We start from the raw sequence: 21001 nt of genomic DNA, 5'->3' as shown, positions 1-21001 counted from the left end.
CCCCTCTCTCCTCTTCAAGGTCAGCGGTGATGGCTGAGTCCTTCCCACGCTCCCTACCTCTCCACCTTCCCCTCCACCCGCGGCCACTTCTGCTACATCTTTATGACGCCAGCCAGAAAGATTCTCTGCTTTTTAGAGCTCATGGGATTAGATTGGGTTCCCCAAATAATCCAGAATCATCTCATTCTCTTGTATCTGCAAAGTCCCTTTTGCCACATGATTTAACATATTTAGAGGGTCCAGGATTAGGTGTGAACGTCTCTGGGAAGGGGAATATTATTTGGCTTCCCACAGACATGGGGGGAGGAGATGAGATTTTAAAAACCCATTCTTTCTTTTGTTCCTTACGATGACCAGGAAGCTCTGGAAGCTCAGGTATGTTAAGGACTCTTGTCACAAGGCTAAACCTTTCAGTGCCAGGATCCGGGTGCAACTATGAGAACTCACAGACAAACAGAGCATCAGACCTAGAAGGGGCTTAGAGATGACCTGGAACGAATTCTCACCTGTCCCCCTGGCCCCCAGACCTAGAGTCCATGGACCCACCAGTGGGTGGAGAAGACAAGTGTGCGTGTGTAGAGAGCAGGCTTGGTATTTTATTTTTTTATTCTTATTAGTTATACATTCTATGATAGTAGAATGCATTTTGACATACTGTACATATATGGAGTATAGCTTCTCACTCCTCTGGTTGTAGAATTATGTTGGTTGTGTAAACATATATGCACATAGGATGGTGACGAATGACTCATTTTATTATCTTTCCTATTCCCATTCCCCCTCCCTTCCCTTCATTCCCCTGTCTAATTTAAAGTACTCCTAGTCTTCCCTAATCCCCCCTTTATTATGAATCAGCATATCGGAGAGAACATTCGGCCTTTGGTTTTTTGGGATTGACTTATTTCACTTAGCATGATATTCTCCAGTTCCATCCATCCATTTACAAGCAAATGCCATGATTTTATCCTCTTTTATTGCTGAGTGTCATTCCATTGTGTATATGTGCCACATTTTCTTTATCCATTCATCTGTTGAAAGGTACCTAGGTTGGTTCCATAATTTAGCTATTGTGAATTGAGTTTGCTATAAACATTGATGTGGCTGCACCACGGCAATATGGTGATTTTAAGTCCTTTGGGTATAAACCGAGGAGTGGGATAGCTGGTGGGATGGTGATTTCATTTCAGGTTTTCTGAGGAGTCTCCATACGGCTTTCCAGAGTGATTGCACAAATTTGCAATCCCACAGCAATGTACGAGTGTGCCTTTCCCCCCACATCCTCACCAACGGTTATTGTTACTTGTATTCTTGATAATTGCTACTCTGACTGAAGTGCGATGAAATCTCAGTGTAGCTTTAATTTGCATCTCTCTAATTGCTGGAGACGTTAGAATGCTTCTGTGGTTTCCATAGTAATCTCAGGGTGACTACATGGAAAAAGTGTTAAGCACAAGGTCCGATGTTTCATTGATTGGGTTTCTTTAAACATCATCACAACAGCCAACTGTGACAGACTTGCTTATATTGGGACTGGGGGTCTCCTCTGCAGACCCGGCTCACGTCCACTAGCAGCTTCCTCCATCCTGGCTCGGTTCGTTCATCTGCAGCAAGGTCATTCGGAGCCTGGTGTGAAGCTGACTGGATGTTGGCGCTGCACCCCAGGTTCTCTGACACTGTGCCCACAGGGCTTCCTAGACATGGGGACGTGAGACCGTTGGTGACACAGGGAGGAGGCAGGAGCAAGCTGCAGCCTCTCTCTCAGAGTTTGGCCATCTGGCCTCACCCGGTCAAGCCTGGACAGCTGGTTCCGTGTCTTGCTTTTCTGCACTGGCCTCCTGCTCTTCCTTATCTTCTGCCTTTTTCCACTCTTGCGCTTCCTTATCTTCTGCCTTTTTCCGCTCTAAGACTGACTCATGAGGTCATGGCCGCTCTGTGCCTGGGCCTCCTGAAACCAAGTGACATCCTTTCTGCCTCTCTCCAGCTTGGGAGCTGCAGTGCTACCATCAGTATCCCTGATGAAGGCAGCACCCTGAACTGTCGACTTCAGCCCCAGGATTTGTTTGACATCATGCTTTGACCAAGTCAACTAAAGAGCAAAACCCATTAATTATTAAAATAATTTACTGACCAGTGAAACACAGACAGAGCACTGCTTCAGTCATTGTCTGGTTATGGAAGAAGAGTAGAAAGTATTTAAAGCCATGATCCTTGCAACAAAATTTTAAGATAATCTTATATACTAGCAACAAAAATAAAAACAAAGCAGATTTTCTTTTAATCAAGGCAGGCTAAAATAGACAGTAAATTTGGGAGAAAATACTCTCTGGGATACATATGACAACAAGAAAAGTGGAAGCAAATGAAAAATAGCCATTCAAATAAAATTGTCAAACTCTGGCTTTGAGAGGCCGTGCTGAACAGAACTGTGTGCCCTTGCACATGTAACTTAAAACTCTGAGCTCTGATTTTCTCAACTGCAAAATCATAATAATGTCTTCTTCATTGTTCTGTTTTTGTACAATAAATGAAAAAATTAAATTAAGTGTATTTATAAATAATTATGGTTTAAATAAGAATATGTATTCCATAGTAGAGTACCTTGGAAAAAGTAGGAGACTTTAAACATACTGTTATTTTTATTAGATCGTTTTGTTTTCTTGCTTAATAACTATGAAGAACTCAAGATGTACCCTGGTCCTCAGAAAAAGAAACAAAGGCACTCGGGTCACCTGCAGGGAACTGTGAACACAGGAGGAGGCAACGTCTTCTGGTCCTCTGATGTAATCGTCACCTTGTGGGACTCTGGCTAACAGTTTCATTCACCCTTGAGCTGAGAGAAATGGAGGGCCCAGGTACAAACCTAGAAAACAAGGAATCAACTTAAGGAAGATGCCCAGGAGCCAGGCTGTGCCTTTGTGTGACTCCAAAGGGCGACGTGGACCCCTGAGGCTGGTGGAACCCACAGGACACTTCTGCACCACAGCCTGAAGCCCTCTTGTGCCGTCCTCACAGCCTGCAGTGGGTGGCCTCCCTGCTTTGCACGTGTTCATGGGAAGCAGTGACTGTTGCCTGCACCCTTGCCTGAAGAAGGAACCTCTCTGTGGAGCAGCGCTGCGGGGGCTCAGCACATTCCTGACCCTGCGCCACACAGAGCAGGTCTCAATCTACGTTCGTCGAGTGTGAATATGACTCATCTTTTGTGCAATTTGGTTCCAATCTGCAGTTTGCATTTTCTGCATAGTAGGACAGCACACAAACAGCTAGCTGGGCTAAGGCCTGCTCGCTGCGTCAGCAGGTATGGTGGCAGGGCCTGTCAGACCTGTCCCCTGGGTGGGCAGTGTCCCCAGCTCGCATCACAGGCTTACATCAACATGGATGCTAGTCTTGGAATAGACCACAGTTGTCCCAAGGGAAGAGAGGGCTGGTATTGGGGGGAGGACCGAGGGGAGGAGAGAGGCACAGGTCACCCTGGATGGGCACCACTGTTGCTGTACCAGTGATCCCGTCACGGGTCGGAAGGAAGTGTCCAGGCCTTGCTCTGCCTGGCACCACTTCTTCCTCTCCTCTCATGCCTTAGCGTGCCTGTGGAAGCCTCCCTTGGTCGACAGAGCTGGGTCTGCAGCTTGCCATTTTGCGCTCTGGGTTGGTTAGCCTGGGCTTGGTTTCTTGCAGGAAGGTGAGAATGATTAACTGTGACGGGGAAGGGGAAGAAGGCAAGCTAGGGTGGGTTTTCAAGTGGAGTGCCAGTCCAAGCCTGTGGAGGCGTTTTGGGTGCAAGTCATCCTGTAGCCAACTGGCGTTGCAGGGACGGGGTTGGGGAGTGGAAGTTACCAGGCTCTGCGGCTTCAAGGCAGTCCTCCAAGAAGAGCCCGCAGTGCCCAGTTCAGACCCTGCAGCACACCGGAGCTGGGGGACCCACAGAACCAGAGGGAGAGGACAGAACAGAATGCCACGTGCAAGCCTGGGTGTATCTTGAAGGGATAGATGACAACTGCGTTCAGAGCCCCGGGGATAGAACCTGGCACAGTGCCGGCACTTACTGGGCATTTGCTGCTATGATTAATTTTTTTAATGATTCCGTCCCAGTATTAGAGTCATTGTTCCCATGGCTTTGTTCCAAGCACGGGTTATGAACCCGAATGTAAATTACAGAAACTGCTAGGACAAAGACAGGAAGCGGTGGGGTGGGCCAGCCTGCAGCGCACCTGTGCCGTGGAAGACCCGGTGTTCAGATGGAGTGTTTACCAAGCAGCTTGCTCCGAGTCGCATGGAGCACAGCCTTGGAGAGGTGATGGACCGTCAGTGGGTGTTGCCGTGACTTCCTCCAAACCCTTCTCAGAACCTCAGCTTGGAGGAGTCCGGTGCCCACAGGGAAGGACTGGTCTGGCCACACGCTCCTGGCTCCTGGGAACTGGAAGGGCTGAGTGGCATGTGATGGGTGGTCTGTGCTCTGCACCTAGATCTGTCTCCCTGCCCATGACCCAACTAAAGCCGGACTCTTAAAGCTACCCAGGGCCCCAGAAACCTGCAGATGTTGTGTTCCATTGTCCCCAAGCATTTCCAAAAATGATGGGAAAACAAATAGCTGAGTTCTAGCTCCAGTTCTTGAGGTGCCAGCCCAGCTCCAGGAGACCACAGAGATGGGACCCTTGCTGTAGGCGGGTCGGGAGGCAAGGTGAGCTTGGAGCAGAAGGAGTTCCAATGGCCACAGAGCAGCATCAAACCCTTCTCTTCCAGGCATCTTCCAGCAAGTGTAGGAAGCCATCAACTCTCAGGCTTGCTTGGGAAGCCGAGGCGAACAGCACATTTGAGAACTGATTTGGCTCCATGTGTGCCGGGGAAGGTGGGTGGCTTCGGCTGCCTAGGAAACGGGCTTTGAATATGTGCTTCCTGGAATTCTTTATGCTTCTCCAGTAGCAGCGTTCCTAGTGTTCCTGATAAAGGATTCTTATTATTTAGCAACGGCAGCTCCCTGGTTTGGGTAACATTTGGTTGAACTCTTTGTTCGTGAGCTCTTGCAAACCCCGTGTCTCTGCAGTGCTGGGTGGAAAGTCCTCCTCTCCTGGCCTTTCTCCCTCCCCCAGCCGCACTCCCACCTGCAAGCCTGTGCATCTCTTTACTGTAGTTCCAGTTTGAGAGCCGGGGCTCTGGCAGTTAGGTGAAGCGCCATGCAGAACAGCTCTGTGGTGACTTGTGTGCTCCAGGTGTTGCTCAGGAGACCAGATAGTGCCCACAGGGTGTGGGCCTGGGCAGGGTGAAACTAACACAGCCATCCTTGGTGGATTTCGACCATGATGAAGGTGGCACAAGACACCGGGTTGAAACCTCTAAGACTTTGCACTAAAAGGAGCAAGGATGAGTCTTGGCCTGTCCTTACATTCCACCAGACCTATGATGGGGAGACCAGAGGGGATGGTAGTCTCCTTCCTCATCACTCATTGGTTTGCTCATCAGATCTTAGCAGCACATCTTCACCTCTGTTCACCAGTGATAGCCGTCCTCTCACAGGCGAAGCTGAGCTTCTGTGGGGCAAGTTGGGATTGTCTTCCTTGCTGGGAAGATGACCAGGGCAGCGTGAGCCTAACAGAATGTTTGTTCTCACACAGCACGTGATTCCCACATGGGCCCTGGAAGGTGAGCCTAGGCGGGAAGCACAGGAGCCCGTCCGTCCAGGGAGACTTCTCTCAGGGACTCTGTCAGTGTTTCATGCACACACATGCAGGCGCGCGCACTCGTGCACACACACACACACACTCACTCACACACACATATACGTGCATGCTCATACACCAAGTTTCTGCACTCAAGAATCTTGAAATACTCTATGGAGGTGAATCACAGATAGTTGAAAAAAATTACAAGATAATGTAAAAGAACTAGATTAACCCTTCTATTTTTTCATAGGGACATAAAAGTAGGTGTTCCTTTCCTAAGAATCTTGTCATCTTTCCAGGAAGATAAGACAAACATGCAAATAACTATAAATAACTCTCCATTATAATGTGAACTCTGTGAAAGCAAGAACTTCTTATTCACAGCTATATTCTTAGGTTCCTGACGACATGAGTTAATGTGAGTGTCCATAGATGAGACATTCAATAAATAGTTGCTGGATGAATAAATAAATCCCCAGTGGGTTTGGAGGAAGCTGTAGAGCATAAATGTGGAAGTCTTATATTAGTTATTATTTCTGTGCAACAAATTACTCCACAATTTAGCACATCGACAATCTGTGAGTGGTATATGTGGGCGGTACTGGTTGAGTCTTCCAGATTGCAGTCAAGTTATCAAGTAGGAACTACATCATCTGAAGACTTGGCTGAGACTGGAGGATCTGTTTCCAAGATGGCTCCCTTACATGGCTGATGGCAAGAGGCCTCAGTTCCTCACCATGTGGGCTGCTCCATGGGACTGTTCATCACAGAAGCTGGTTTCCCTCAAAGTGATTGGCACAAGAACAGTCAAGTTAGAAACATCAATATCTACTATAACCCTGTGTCGGAAGAGATATACTATTACTTCTACCATTTTTAATTGGTTACACATAGGCCAGAACTGGCACATATAGAAAGGAACAATACAAAAACATAAGTACCAGGAAGCATGGGTCAGGAGCTGTCTTGGAGGCAGGTTGCCTTAGACCCTAAGGATCTACTATTTGGGATCATATCTAAGGACTGAGATAGGCCAAGACTGAAATTTAGTTCATTATGTCATAAACATGAGGCTTATTAAAGCTTGGAAAATTATGTGTGATTTGATTTCTGGTATACTGAAAGATATTTTAGTATCCAGGGAGTTTTCTATATAGAAAAACATTATTTTGAACTATTTTATGCAAGAAATGGGCATCCCTTAATTAATATTAAATCAAGATTTTCACATTTTATATTTTATATATAATGCTCTCATATAATTTCTACCTTTCCCCCCCTCTCTTAGGATCCTTGAGAGCATCAGGAAAATAGGTAAGGAACGACACTGGCGATTGGAAATCCTGGGTAAACAGTGTCAGCTAGAGCTAGACTTATGAGCTTGAATTCCGTTTCTAGGAGCTAACCATTTTCAACAAGGCCCTAAATTTCCTTATGCTCAGCAGGACTAGTGTTATTGTTACCTCTTCCTCTTGTTTTGAGCCTTGTGAAGTACCCATGTATAGCAGTTTGCCCTGTGAGGCAGCAAAATTCAACTGTGTGCATGTGCATGTGTGTAACTGTGGACTCTCGTGTGTTCAGTTTGTTAGCCAACATAACTGGTTGATCATGACCTTTAAAATTATTTAAAATTTTCTTAAATTTATTTTAGTGAATGTATATTTATGTATAAATAAAATCAAGGGCACTTGTCGTACGTCCTTGTTCAGAAACCACACAGTCAGTGGTGCACTAGCAAGCTAACAGCACTCCGCATTGGGATTGTATGTTATGACTCACGCCTCCATTGCATCATTTCACCTTTTCACCAGCAATTAAACTTAAACTCTAATTGGACTTTCTCAATTTCTATATCCATGATAAGGAATTCCTATAATTGTGAGATATTGCTAGTGACTGCTAGTAAAAGGCTATCATTCCTCTTTTTTGATCCATTTAATTAAAGAATAGCCTAAAATTGCAGGGGATGCTGCTTAAAAACAAAATTGATGCTGAGGCTTGTGTAGAATTTAAAATGAATTTAAAATGTTGTGCTCATCATTAGAGCTCCATTGTCTTTATCCATTGATTTCATCTATTCAGTTTTCTTTGCACATTTTTTATTGGTGCATTATAGTTGTTCTATTCACATAAAGAAGTGCATCTAGGAAGTCTTTCAAAAGGAATATGATTTTGAATTTTTTTGTGCAAGTGATCATTCTCTAGTATATCCTTTGTGTAAATCTTTTAGATATATTGAGTTTCATTTGAAATAATTTTCTACTGTAAAAAGAACTAAGAACCCGTGATCTAAAGTATTAACACTGTAGGAGGAGTGGGGGAGACTTGAAAAGCAGGCTGAAGTCTTAGAAAGAATAATCTTAGAAGCTACAAAGGTATGAAATAGAATCTGCATTCAATGAGGTGTTTATAGACCTATACAGAATGTGGTCCTTCTAGCAAGGAGGAACACGCAAAATATTCTAACAGAGACAAGTGGCCAATACTGATTGAACCAGCTGAGTTCACTGAGACTGGCATATAGAATTGTTTTCCCACCTTAATTAGGAAGATACGATAGAATAGATTATTAAAGAATTAAATAAAGATACAGTAAAACAATATGGGAAACACCCCATTTGAGGCAGATGGATTTGATGTTCAGATGGCAGAGCAAGTTACAAACGGGACTTGGCCAGGCTTTCAGAGAAGCATTGCTCTGGACGTGGGCAGTGCCAGGACTCCTACGCCATTCAGGTCACTGTGTGGTAGCCAGTCTCTCTCGGTTGAGAATTTTCTAGTTTGCTGTGAACCTTGTTTTCTTAGGAGTACTCCTGCTTCTTTTGTGAATTGCATCTTCTTTTTTACTCTGAGAAACATTATACTGTTTTCTTTTTGTGCCTGTATCTTATTTATCCTCCTAATTTAGCTGTTCCACATAACTGCAGGTTTACCCTTTGACCCACATCTCCCCCTTTCCTTCCCACCTTGGCCTCTGGTGATCACTGTTTCTATGTGTCTGATGCTTTTAGATTCCATGATAAGTGAGATCATGAATGCTCTTCTTTCTGGCTTATTTCACTGAGCGTAATGCCATGAGCAACACCACAGTGATCCTGGAGAAGAGGTAACCACCGCCTGCCCATGGAGATGGCAGTGATTCATGGGCTCTCCCACTTGCTGTTAGTAGACTGGAGAAGCAGGCATTTTCATCCATCGCTGGTGAAAGGGTGAAAGGATACAAACTTCAGGGAGGTGACATCATCAGTGACCTTTTGACCCTAGGTTCTACTTTAAAGGTATCCTTCTAATGTCAAAAAAATATGTAGTAAAGAAAAAGGAAATCATTTCATTTGCAGGAAAATGAATGGAACTAGAGACCACCATGTTAGGAAAAAGAAGTCAAACTTAGAAGGTCAAGGGTCATATGTTTTCTCTCATATGCGGAAGCTAGAGGGGAAAAAGTAAAACAAAGATATAAATAAAATATATCCTTTGTGTAAACCTTTCAGATATATTGAGATATATAGATATATTTAGATATATCAAAGGGAGATCAGTAGAGGAAAGGGACCAAAGGTGGGAGTTGCATGGGTATGTGTATAAACATGCATCAAGGAGGGGGAAGTGCTGGGGACTGATCCTGGCCAAATTATATTGTTATATTGTGTGCATGTGCCAATATGCAACAACAAATCCCATCCCAACATTCTGTAAAACTATAATGCACCCATAAAACTGTGGAAAAACATGCAAAATATTATTTATTTCAGGATTATTTATACTGAAAAATAATTCAGTATTACCTAAATGTCTACTCATAGGAGACGGGTTGAGTGAACTATGGTAATTCACATAATCTAAAGCTATACAATTATTAAAAACTAAGAATGGTCTCTCTGAATTCTGGTGTAATTACCAAGATATCGTTAAATGAAAGAAAATAAGGTACAAAAGAACATAAAGTATGTTTCCCTTTTATAAAAAAGCAGAGGAAATTTTAAAATGCATATATTTATCTTTGAAAAAAAGCAGCACAGAGAGGATAAACCAGTAAACAAAGTTGGGTATGTACCAGGGGGTTGGAAGAGAAGTGAACCAGACAGGCTGCAGGGGGAGTGGCGTTGCTCCAAGAATATTTCTGCATTGTTCTGCCTTCCGAAAGCTCACGCATGTTCTACCTATTTCAAAAACATATAATTACGTCAGCAGGATGGGAAGGGAGGAGAACTTAACATTGAAAGAAAACGGAAGTACATGCGCCTCAGCTATTTCAAACGCATTGCGTAACACATGGAAGGGGAGAGAGGGACCCGCTGCTGGTGGCACCGCCTTCGACTACACCTTCTCTTGGTAGAGGGGAGCCGCAAACCAGCCCTAGACTTTTAATAGGTTCCCTTTTCATGGTGGAAACCACTTACAATGTGTTCTAGGACCAAGCACACGAGTCGATGTGTATCTTATGCACAAAGAACATAATGAAGTGGGGTGAGCCAGCAAGGACCCTGATCGGCAGGTGGCATTTAATGGTGCCTGGTGAACTCCTGGTGTCCTAACCATGCACGTGTTTGTGAAGATGTGTGTGCAAGCCTGCTTGTTCATGTGCATTGATTTGCATGGTGTGTGTACAAACATTCATCAATTTCTCAGCTTTGCCTGCAGACAGAGCCCAGAAGCAAAGGCCCCAATAGCAGCGAGCTCAGCCCACATCCAGACCTTAGTTTCTAAATACCAAGTCCCCCCAAATGAAATCAGGCTCCTTGAGAAATGGAAAATCCCAGGCTGGAGCAGGGTGGGTAGAAAGAAGGCTGTATTTTCTTATGTTAGAAAATAAGAACATTCTTAGACAAAAAGAAATGGCAAATGGGAAGGGAAGTTTGGGCTGATTGATTCCTATGTGTGACCTTTCTAGTATGAAGAGTAGAAGGGAAATTTACTGTGTGTATAAGCGACATTGTGGTGTTGAGAGGATGTAAGAGTCACTAAAGTGTTGAGAATTAATTTTTATATTTATGAAGCTATTTAAATATTTGGTGAGGTTCTTTTAGATAATTAAAGCACTTTGAAAGCAAATCAGATAGATTACATTGATAGATGCTTCTTAATATGCTTATGGGTATTAATTCTTTATTTCTAAATCAACTTGACCTGTAGTCTCCATAAGTGAGACAGGACACTTAAGTTTCCTAGACTAATAACTAGCATAACAAAACTTGTAGGGGAAAGTGAGATGATTAAGCAGCACCGGTATCAAAATTTGTTTCAGAAGCAAATATCAATGCAAACCCCCGAGCGACGACACTTTCTCTTTCACACGGGTGGACAGAAAGGCCTCTTTCCAGGGACACCAGCAGTATTTTGACAGTGCTGTGAAGGGCCTTCACAGCAGGTGAAATGAAATTTCCAGAATCCCAGGCTTTCATGCTTAGATGAGAGCGTGGCTGGTGTTCCCTTCCCCGGGGGCACCTGAGGGGAGGTCAGTGAGCTGCCCATCCACCCCGTGCTGTGCCTGGGAGATGTCCGGCCCCTACGCACTCCTTCACTCTGGTTTAAAAATAAACACCTTGTGGGGTCCAAGGCAGCGATCTTGGCTGGGGGACCCTGCTGGAGTGCTTACCCTGCAGCAGGAGACTAGGAGTGGATGTTCATCTGTAAGCTTCTAAAATATTAGCCTTGGCTCCAGAGGAGCTCCCAAGCCCAGTTCTGTTCCACGCAGAGGACATTCTAGAACAAATTCACAGGCTCTCCTCTCAGTGTGTTCAACATGCTCACGTGTGGCCGGTGGGCACAGGGGCTAGACCTGGAGATTGTCCCTGCTTGTTCCATGGGCAGCTTAGGCACCCTCTCCTTGGGTGACCTACTCTGTTCCTCGGGCAGTGCCCCTTCCCCGCCACAGGGCAGGTGATAGGGCCAGCAGCAGAGGAGAGACAGTTCTGGGCCCAGAAACTGGGAGAGTTTGTAGGGAAAAAAAAGAGGCTTTTCAGAGATCTGACCTCAGCATTCCAAAATCCCAACTTAGGACCAGCTTTTCCAGGATGGATTTTGTTTCTGCAGGAGTGGAGAGAGGACATGAAGAGCCCTGGAAGCAGCCGTCTGGGCAGCCTCACCTTGGGACAGCTGGGGGAAGTCGCCAGCGTTCACACAGATCCCCAAGTGTTCACACAGCGCGGCCACCGTGTGGTCTGTGTGATGCTTGATGCACTCAGCCCTGGAGACTGTGTCTGGCCTGGTGCGACTGTGGCTCTCAGCCAGCTCCCCCAGGCGCAGGGAAGCCAGTCCTGCTCCGAGTCCCCCGCCCGGGTCCTCTGCATGCAGAGACGGTGACCCTGAAGGACCCAGCCTCACACACCAGGCAGGCTGGGTGCAGGGCCGGCCTGGCAGGCTCGGGCAGGAAAGCTGGTGCCAGGGCTTGCCGCAGTCCAGCTGCAGCAAAATAACCAGGGGTGTGTGTGTGACGGGCAACTTGTGTGCATTGACACAGCAGGAGTGGGAGCCCTTTACTGTAGGACAGGAGGGGTATACATACATTCCACACAGCTTACCTTAATTAACATAAACTAGATACAGCAGTCAACCAATAAGGAATCTCCACACTTAATGGCTCGCTGGAGCCACCTCACAAACCACTCCCCCTGGCAAAATGCCAGGCGCCATCCTGACTTGTTTACAGACTCTGACAAGGGCTGGTGGAGGAGAGTGGCCCACTTGGGAGGAGCTAAGCTGTGCAAAACCCACCGCTCATTCCAAAGGCTGATGAGGGGTGGGAGTCAGACCGCAGGGCAGAGGAGGAAGGAGGAGAGGAAAGGGGAGGGGGGCAGTGCTCTGGGGGTCGGCTGATGCTCTTGAAGGCGGCCCGGGCAGCGTGTTCAGAACAGTCTCAGGTCTCACCCCGAGCCCGATGGCCCCGAGTCCGAGTCGGGGGCCCAGGACTTTGGGTCTCAGTTCTCCAGACGACTCTGTGGCCATCCTGAGTTGGAGAAGCACTGTTTGCAGGGACCCAGTTGTCACTTTGTGTTTTTTTCTCTCTTCCTACGATGACTGTTACTGACAGAAGTTTATTTTTGAACATAGAGATGAACATTAAGTACCTGTTCAAGCGATGCAATCTGAGAGGCGCCGCAGGATTCTGGGTGCTCCGACATCCCCGGGGCACGAGGCCGGCGCCCTCTCTGTTCTTGCTGGTCCAGGCTGTGAAGGGATGATTGAAAGGGAATCTAATGTGCTTCAGAGGTCAAGACCTGAGGCAAGAGGCTGGTGCTATTTAGGATTTTGCTTCAGATGCTTTTAAAAGAGAGCCCTACAGTGATAATGGGATGGACTGCTCGTAATAAAGTGCATTCTCCATCATGAGCGCGTCCAGGTGGGCAGCACTGCAGTTCACAGCCACCAGGAGCCCAGGCTCTTTCCGTCTTGTTGCTCTGCCCTAGTCAAATTGAATCTTGTGGTCCAATATGATGGCCTCAGCTCCCACCGTCACATCTGCATCCCAGTCAGTAGGAAGACAGTAAAGGAAAGGGATTCATTTTGAAATGAGTAATGATGAGGCAGGATGATCAGAGCCACAGAAGGGTACATTCCGGTACACTGGTGTTGGGTTGGTCTTGGCATTCCGGCCCTTAGGGACAGTCCTCCTCTTTTTCTGTTCTGTTTTGTCCCCAGAGGAGCAGATGGTTCATGATAGTGCGAGGGAGATGGAGTGGGATTAGGTTAGGCAGGGCCTGGAGATCCAGATGGGAATGAGGATGTCAGGACGCAGCCTCTGAGGGTGCTGGGGGGGCATCCACCCAGATGTCACCTTCTCAGGAACCTCATCTACCTGCTGCCGGGCTCTGCTGTGGGTGTTAGTCCCATGATGCCCAGGGCCTCCAAACCTTAGCTTTATGGGACAGTGACGTCTTTGGGGGCAGACCTCCTGTGTCCCAAGGCCTGCCACACAGTAGGCCTTCAGCCAACAGGCTGAGCAACGTGCAAGTGGACTACCTCCTCCCTGACTGCCCAGTGCACCTGAGGGCGGAGGCACCGGAGAGCCCAGGAGGTGCTTGGCTGGACCTCAGCGCTGTCTCGGGTCAGTGGAGGAGAGCCCAGGGGAGGAGTGGCCGGCCTCGGAGCCTCGGTGGTGGAGCACAGGGCAGTGTGCGTGAGAGTCCCCAGTGAGTCAAGCGCTTTGGAGAAGCCGTCCTGAGTCGGGTGTCAGAGGCCACCCCGACAGGCACACTGTGCTGCGTCTGCGCCTCTGCTGCAGACGAAACCGGCCGTTCTTAATCTAAAGCACTAACTCATGTGCTTCTGGATGCTTCCCTCCCCCTGCGTCCCCCACCCCACCCATTCACATTGGCATGTGGACGTGTTCCCACCGAGTGAGTCAGATGGGAACACTGGGCTATTGAACAGATGCCACTTTAAAAAAGCCACATCGCAGCCCTGCACAAAGCTCACCCGTCGGGTCTGCCAGGCAGCACCGCGCTGGTGGCAAGAAAGGGGTAATTTTGGTGAATTCAAGGAGATAAGATGACTGTAATTAAGGAGGACGCTGCTAAATAATCCCAGGAAAAAGGGAGGCTGTTTCGCATCCTGTTGTGATGTGGGAGGGCTTGTGGGGTGCTCTGAGTCCTCACCCTGCCTCCAGCAGAACACGTCTCTAACCAACAGGATCTTTGAAGGTCACGGTCACAGGGTTTGCTCAGAATACACTCCCAGGCTCTCTTTCCTCCATCCAGCCTTGGTTCCAGAGCTGGCCGCACCCTTGGCCCCTGTGGAGCACCCCCTTCCAGTCTGAAGGGCGCTTCTCGCAGGCGCTCTGTCTGGGCCCTCACGGGGCGATTCAGGTGTTCCGTGGCTCCTGTGTGAACGTCCTTATTATTTAATCTGTCCTGTCTTATCAGCCAGATTCCCTAATTAGGTTGTCGACTCCCCAAGGCTGGACCCCCCCAGGGTTCTCAGAGTGCCCGGGTGTGGTAGGCCCTCAGTGCAGGCCGGTTGGCTGATGGCCAGGGGGATGCGGGGGCTGCAGCCTGCCCACACGGGGTGGATCTGACAGGCGCAGCAGAGGAAGGCGGTGGACGTCTGCGGAGCTCCTGAGCTGGCCCCTGGCTGTGACCAGGCTGTCTCCACCAGGCACGTAGATTTCTGTGAAGGAGGAAATGTCGATTCAGAGAAGGCAAAGTGGGTGTCCTGGGCCAAGGAACTCTGCAGGGGTGAAGCAGGGGACCTGTTCCATCCCAAGGGGGCGCCTCCCTCAGCACTCCCACGCTCTCCTTCTCACTTGGTCAGGGCCAGGAATTCTGCCCGTTTCACCAGTAGCTTGAGACTTGGTCCCTGCGTACCCCAAACGCTCCTAGGATGAGGGGTGAAGGCAGAGGGGTGAGTGCTCTACCCCCCCCCCCCCATGGCCACATTCTGGTGCCCCGAAGCGGTGCCTGGGTTGGGAGCGGTGCACATGGCCAGGGTGATTGAGGCTGCTGAGGGCAGTGAGCGGGCTACATGGCCCACCTCAAAGTGTGGAGATTGCCTGGGGCTGTCCGAATGAGCCCGGGTGGTAACGGGGTCCTTACATGGTGGAAGAGGAAGACAGGAGGATGACTCCGCATGAGAAAGGCTTGATGAGCTGCTGCAGCCTGGAGATGGAGAGTGGGTGGTCCCCAGAGCGGGGAAGGGCCCAGGGAGACACCCGGACGTCTGACCTACAGAAGAGGAATAATAACATCATAATAATGTGGGAGCCCCTGGTAGAGCGCTGCTGGGAGCTCGTGCCCAGGGCAACGTGAGGGCTCCTGGCGCAGACTTCTGGCTGATCTGGGAGTGGGCTGGAAGGGTCTGCAGAGGAGAACAGAGTCCACTGGGCTTAGACCACGGGACAGAGGGAAAGGCAAAGAGAAGCCACCACGGAGGAGCAGACAGGAGGGCAGGGTGGACCCACCCGCTGCCTCCCTGGGCCACACACGGGCCTGGGCCACGGCAGATGCCCTAAGTCAGTGACTCAGCCGAACAAAGGAAGGGAAGCCCGTGATGGGGAAGGAGGGCCTGCGGGAAGGGCGGGCGAGAGGGGCGCGTGCAGACAGAGATGTCATCGGGATGGCTGGGCCGTGCTCCAGGGCGTGCCACCTGCCCTGGTGAAGAGAGGCCCTCCTGCCAGGGCTCGTCTCCCGCACCTCGGCTCTCAGCCAATGAGAAGCACCTCCTTGGGGTGGCAGTCCAGGCTCTGCGGTGGCCAGGGACAGGAAGAAAGGTTTTGCCAGAAATGGACTAGAAAAGTTCTTTTTCTGGAGAGCTCAGGTTTCCACTAATAAAACTTCATGCAGAGCTTGAAAGGATGAGGGGGGTGACCTCCTTTCCACCTGGACCGTCTTCGTTCATCCACCCACCATCCTCCCATGGTGGAGAGCAGGGTCCTCATGGCCGATTACTAAGTCCTCTCATGACAGGAGCCAAGATCTCCCAGTCTGTCGCCTGTCCAAACACAGGTGTTGTCCCTGCGCCTTGGTCCAGGCAATGCTTAAAAATGGAACCTATTTATTGACTCGGATGATTATATTAAACAAACCCATTTCCTCTAAGCATTGGAAATGTGAATCATGGAAAACAAGTCTCAAGTTCAGGACACGAGAGATGTCCGGTACTTTCCCCTTGTTACTGTCTCTTTCTCTGATCCTTTTCTATTCTCATTCTTTTTTCATACACACATACAGGCATGTACACACACACACACACACACACACACACACACACACTCACACTCACACTCACACACATATTCTAATAGCTAAATTTTGATCTACTTGCATCAAATTATCCATAACCACAGGTGGAGGCCAACTAACCCACACAATGAGATGAGATTGGGACCAATGAGGAGACCAGGGGTGACAGCAAGAACCCATGCCCCAGGCCCCCGGGTGTCCCTCAGAGCCAGGGCCTTTCTGTTGAATTACACCTGGGCGCAACAGACAAGTGGCTGAGGATTATGGAAACCCCAGAGCGCTCCCAGCACCTGCCTTCCTCCTCCTCTGCCTCCTCCCACCGCCTGGCCTCTGCTCTGGGTTGATTAATCAGGACTGTCATGGTTTTTCAACCAAGGTGGGTGGAAGCAGATGCTTCCATGTCTGTTTTGAACAACTGCACCAAGCTCAGGCACGTTGGTGTTGGTAGACCTTTTAAAAAATTAAAGATAAAAATGTTCATTAGTTGGGGAAATGCTATAGAAATGGTTATATCCATGCTATGAAAATAGTGTGGCAATTTAAAATAATGAATTAGCTTTGTTACACTGACATGGAAAAGGTGTATATTCAATGAGAATCAAGTAGCAGAATTTGATGTATAGACTCATCGTATTTTTATTAAAATACGTAGAAACATACATGGAAAGATAGGCACCAAATTGATTCTTTAAAGAAGTTATGTGCGTAGGGAGGGTGAAGGGCACTCGCACTTTTTTACTTCAGGAAGTGGTGTTTGACGTTTTGGCAAGAAGCACTTCCTCGAGGGATTTGAAGAATATCAACAGAGAAGGGAGTTGGCCTGGGACATGGGGCTAACAGGACGAAAGGGGACCACAGACCCAGTAGGAGTGGCTCAGCCGTGGTGACCGCTGTGCACAGGTCAGCCCTGAGCAGACCCGCAGAGTCCACACCTTGACCGACCCCTCACCCTCAGTTCCTGCCCTGGCCTCCTGTCGCCTCACTCACTGGCTGGGGGCTAAGCCTGGCTCCAAGACCCGGGTTCAGAGGAGTAGCCATGATTCCTGGGCACCCCGCTGTCTTCCCAGACCCCGGCTGTGTGGTGCATCAGGGCAGACATCAGGGCTCTCCCCCGCCACGCTGTCCTCCGCGGCGTCACCCTTACCCTCAGGCCTGGACTGTCACAGACGCCTCCTGAAGGCTCTCCTGCTGGTGAGGTCCTGCGTCTGGCCCAGCTCATGCCAGGGCCTTATTTGGGGTCGGATGACTCTCCCACAGCCCCAGTGTGAGGCTGGCCTCTGCACATGGGCAGGCCCACTGCCTAGAGGGTCACCACTGCAGGCTGCCCTGGGCCTTGCCTTCTGCCTGGGTAGCTCAGGTGTGGTCGGTTTTTGGAATTCAACAGGGACATGACTGCATCCCCTTCGTGACCTCTAGCTCTTCCCACTCCTTATAAGGCGGGCCCCACTCTGCCTCAGTGTTTCCCCAGTCCCTCCTGCAGGGTATTTCTCCTCGATAGCCCTGGATCCCGGAATGACCCTAAGGCCAAGTACCCCAAACTGAAACACAGTGTTCTGGCTCAGTTTCTCTAAGATGCTTTCTTGGGTGGCTCTGTCCACCAACTGGACAGTGCTCCAAGCTGCAAGGGATGATTGTAACTTTCTAGGACTTTTTATAGCTCACATTTCATCACTTGATCCTTTTCCCCTTAATCCCCAAGGTATTGAATGCCCAGATATGGAAGTGGGATCTAAAGCACAGAACCTTCCCCCTCCTCTTCCAGAAGCTGGGCACAGGCTGCCGTCCATCCAGAGCAGCAGGAAAACTGGCCTTGGATCCAGAAGCTTCACTTAGTGGATGAAGCAGACACCTGCCCTCTCTGGACCTTTTATTTTCCTCCAATTAACACTGAGAATGCCCTTTTGCAAGGTTCTAAAGAGGACTAGAGATAATATCCATGAAAAGTAGCTTAATGTGAAGCTGCTGAGGTTGAAGCACAGGTTGGGATCCCAGCTTCCTTCCCGCTTGGTCCTTAGCTACCCCTCCCATTCACACCTGCTCCCCCATCTCAGGTCTGCCTGGGGCCCACAGTATGAAGACCCTGCCCTAGACACTGCGAGTGCTCGCCTTGACCTCAGACTAGAACCACTACCAAGCCTCAGCCGAATTCACAGTGTGTGTGTGACCTGAGGGCAGGTGGGAGTACCCTGACCAAGGGTCCTGGCGTTCCCAGGACTTCCCTGCATCAGAGCAAATTCCTCAGGACCCAAAGAAAGGAGAAGCAAGTAGACAAAAGACAGCGGTTAAAAAAAAATGCCTGAAGTACTACAGAGAAGATTTGTGCCTGAGGGCGTTAATCACAGCATTCATTAAAAGCAGGAAGAGATAGTGTGGGGGAGCGAGCCGAAGTCCAGCCAAAGAGGAACAGTTAAAATCATGGTGCATTGGTTCACAGGGGCTCCTTGGCAGGCACTAACACACCTTGGGATGTAGGTCTCGTCATGAGAAAGGTTTCCATGACGCAGTGCTCGGTGGAAAATCATGGCACCGCATATTTACCCAGCAAGGTGGGAGGTATTGTTGGTGATTTTTTTTCTTTATAATTTTGTACAAGTTTGTGTTACTTTTACATCAGAGAAAAAGATCAGTAATCATTTTAAGATTCTATGGTTAATAAGAAAATTTAGCTTAGCAGGGGAGACCCAGTTCCCTAAGGATTCTGGAGAAGAGGCCGACATACAATCTTGGTTTGCCTGGGACTGAGTGTTCCTGCGATGTGCCACATTTAATGCTAAAACTGGGAAAGTCCTGGGCACAGCAGGACTAACTGGTCACCCCAACGTCAGTGGACCAGGTCCTTATCCTGGAGCTGTGGAGCAACAGCCTAGGCTGGAGTCCTTGGGGTTGGCACTGGCCTAGGATGCGTGGAGCCCGCCATGCCAGCACGGGCCTGAGGTGCAGAGGGCCAGGGCCTAGGAGAGCCAGGGCCTGGGCAGCCTGGCCAGGCCCAGTGCAGATGCCCACTCTGCATAGCACTGCAGCTTAGAACCCCCAAGCATCCACCATCTAACAACCTCCACCTCCCGCCCCCCACAGGGGTAGGACCGTGGAAGTGGGACAGACCTGCCTGGAAGGTCAGCTCAGGGCTGACCAGTAACATTAGCACTTTTCCAAACTCTGATTAGCAGAACTTTGGACCAAGAGCATCAGTATTTTTCCCAACTCTTATTATAACTTTGGACCAACGGTGTTGACCCAAGGGCTCTATACACCCTGAGACCATCAGCCACAGGTGATAATCCCTGTTGCGATCCTCTCTGGCTGTTGCCATAGTTTTTTCTGATCTCCACACCTGAATAAACCCTACTTCTGTCACTTTTGACTTTATTGTCCTGTGAATTCCATCCTTCTGGTTGGCAAGCTGAGAACCCTGAAAGAGGTTTGTGGTGAGTCCCTACCTCTGTTCCAACACGGGAGGGTCTGGCCCACAAGTCAGGGCTGCAGCACATCACTCCGTGTAGTGCCGAGGAATCCAGCTTTGTGGCCTGTGACTCTGGGATCCTTGGAGGGGACACCCTGCTGTGATCGGCCGCTACACTAAAGGGGGCTTTCTCTGCTGTCGAGGCCTGCAGCGTGCAGGGCCCCACCCCAGAGAATCAACTTCATCTCCAACTCGGGTTTTCTCTTACCGTTCTGTACCCAGGTGTGTACTGCAGCTGCTCTAGAGTGGAGGGTCACGGATCCAGGGGTCAGTGGAGAGTGAGAATCACGGACCTTGACCCCTAGGTTACATGCAGGACTGCAGCTAGAATTTCTGTAGTAGTTGAGCTGGGCTTGGTGCTAAAGGCCACCAAACACAGATTCCAAGCATGTCTCCTCAGCTTCGTGGGAGGGGACTATTCTCCAGACAAGGAGGCAGAATATGCGTGTGGAAAGGCCTGTCCTGAACTTGGGCAGTTTTCACTAACCTGTGGGCTTGTGCCATTAGAGAGGAACCACTTACAGTGGTTCAAAGGGGCCCTGGACTTCCCTTGCCGGAGATCGGGAAGTCCCTGAAGGAGCCCTACCTTGATGCTACAGAGTCTAGAGCTTCGGTCAATCTCCATGGGAGCCTCATCCAGTATATTTAGGTCCCTACCTTTTATGGAAAAATAAATATTTAGCAGAAGCAGATGACTGTGCTGGGGAGCGAACTGCCAGGGTCACGCTTGAACAATTCTTACCACCCCCCCCCCAGCAGTACTTTATTAAGGTACAATTTATATACATGTGGTGAAACGTCCAACCCCTAAGTACATAGCTCAGTAAGTGACGGCAAATGTCCACCCTGAATCTCACCTCATCAAGATCAAGACCCAGAATGTTCCATAAGTGCCCTACCTCTTATCAGAGGCAACAACTATTCTGACTTATGTTAGCAGAGATTAAACTGAATTAAATCGATTCAGAAATGTGGTTACAGAGTTTGGAAAAGAACTTGAAATAATGGAAATAATCATTGAGAAATGAAGACGAGAATGGTCGAACGTGATATACAATGGCTGTAGAAAAATGGAAGACTTCGGAAGGCAGAAAACTTGAAAAAAATCAAAACAAAGTAGAAGTGGAGAGATGATTGGATTTGAGAGAAGGTGACACATCTTGAAGAGGCAGGAGACCTACCGTATGGCTACTAGAGTCACTGTAGGGACA

At 48.9% G+C, this 21001-nt stretch overlaps 1 long non-coding RNA gene across 1 annotated transcript in view; it reads left to right on the top strand.

Moving 5' to 3' along the window:
* The window catches only part of LOC120887449 (uncharacterized), a 259915-nt gene that overhangs the window by 93527 nt on the left and 145387 nt on the right, over nucleotides 1-21001 (top strand). The window lies entirely within an intron of this gene.

Source organism: Ictidomys tridecemlineatus, chromosome 10, assembly GCF_052094955.1.
Source record: "Ictidomys tridecemlineatus isolate mIctTri1 chromosome 10, mIctTri1.hap1, whole genome shotgun sequence".
In the NCBI taxonomy this organism is placed as follows: Eukaryota; Metazoa; Chordata; class Mammalia; order Rodentia; family Sciuridae; genus Ictidomys; species Ictidomys tridecemlineatus.
Note: the sequence above shows the minus strand (reverse complement) of the source record. Positions and strands in the feature narration are given on the sequence as shown.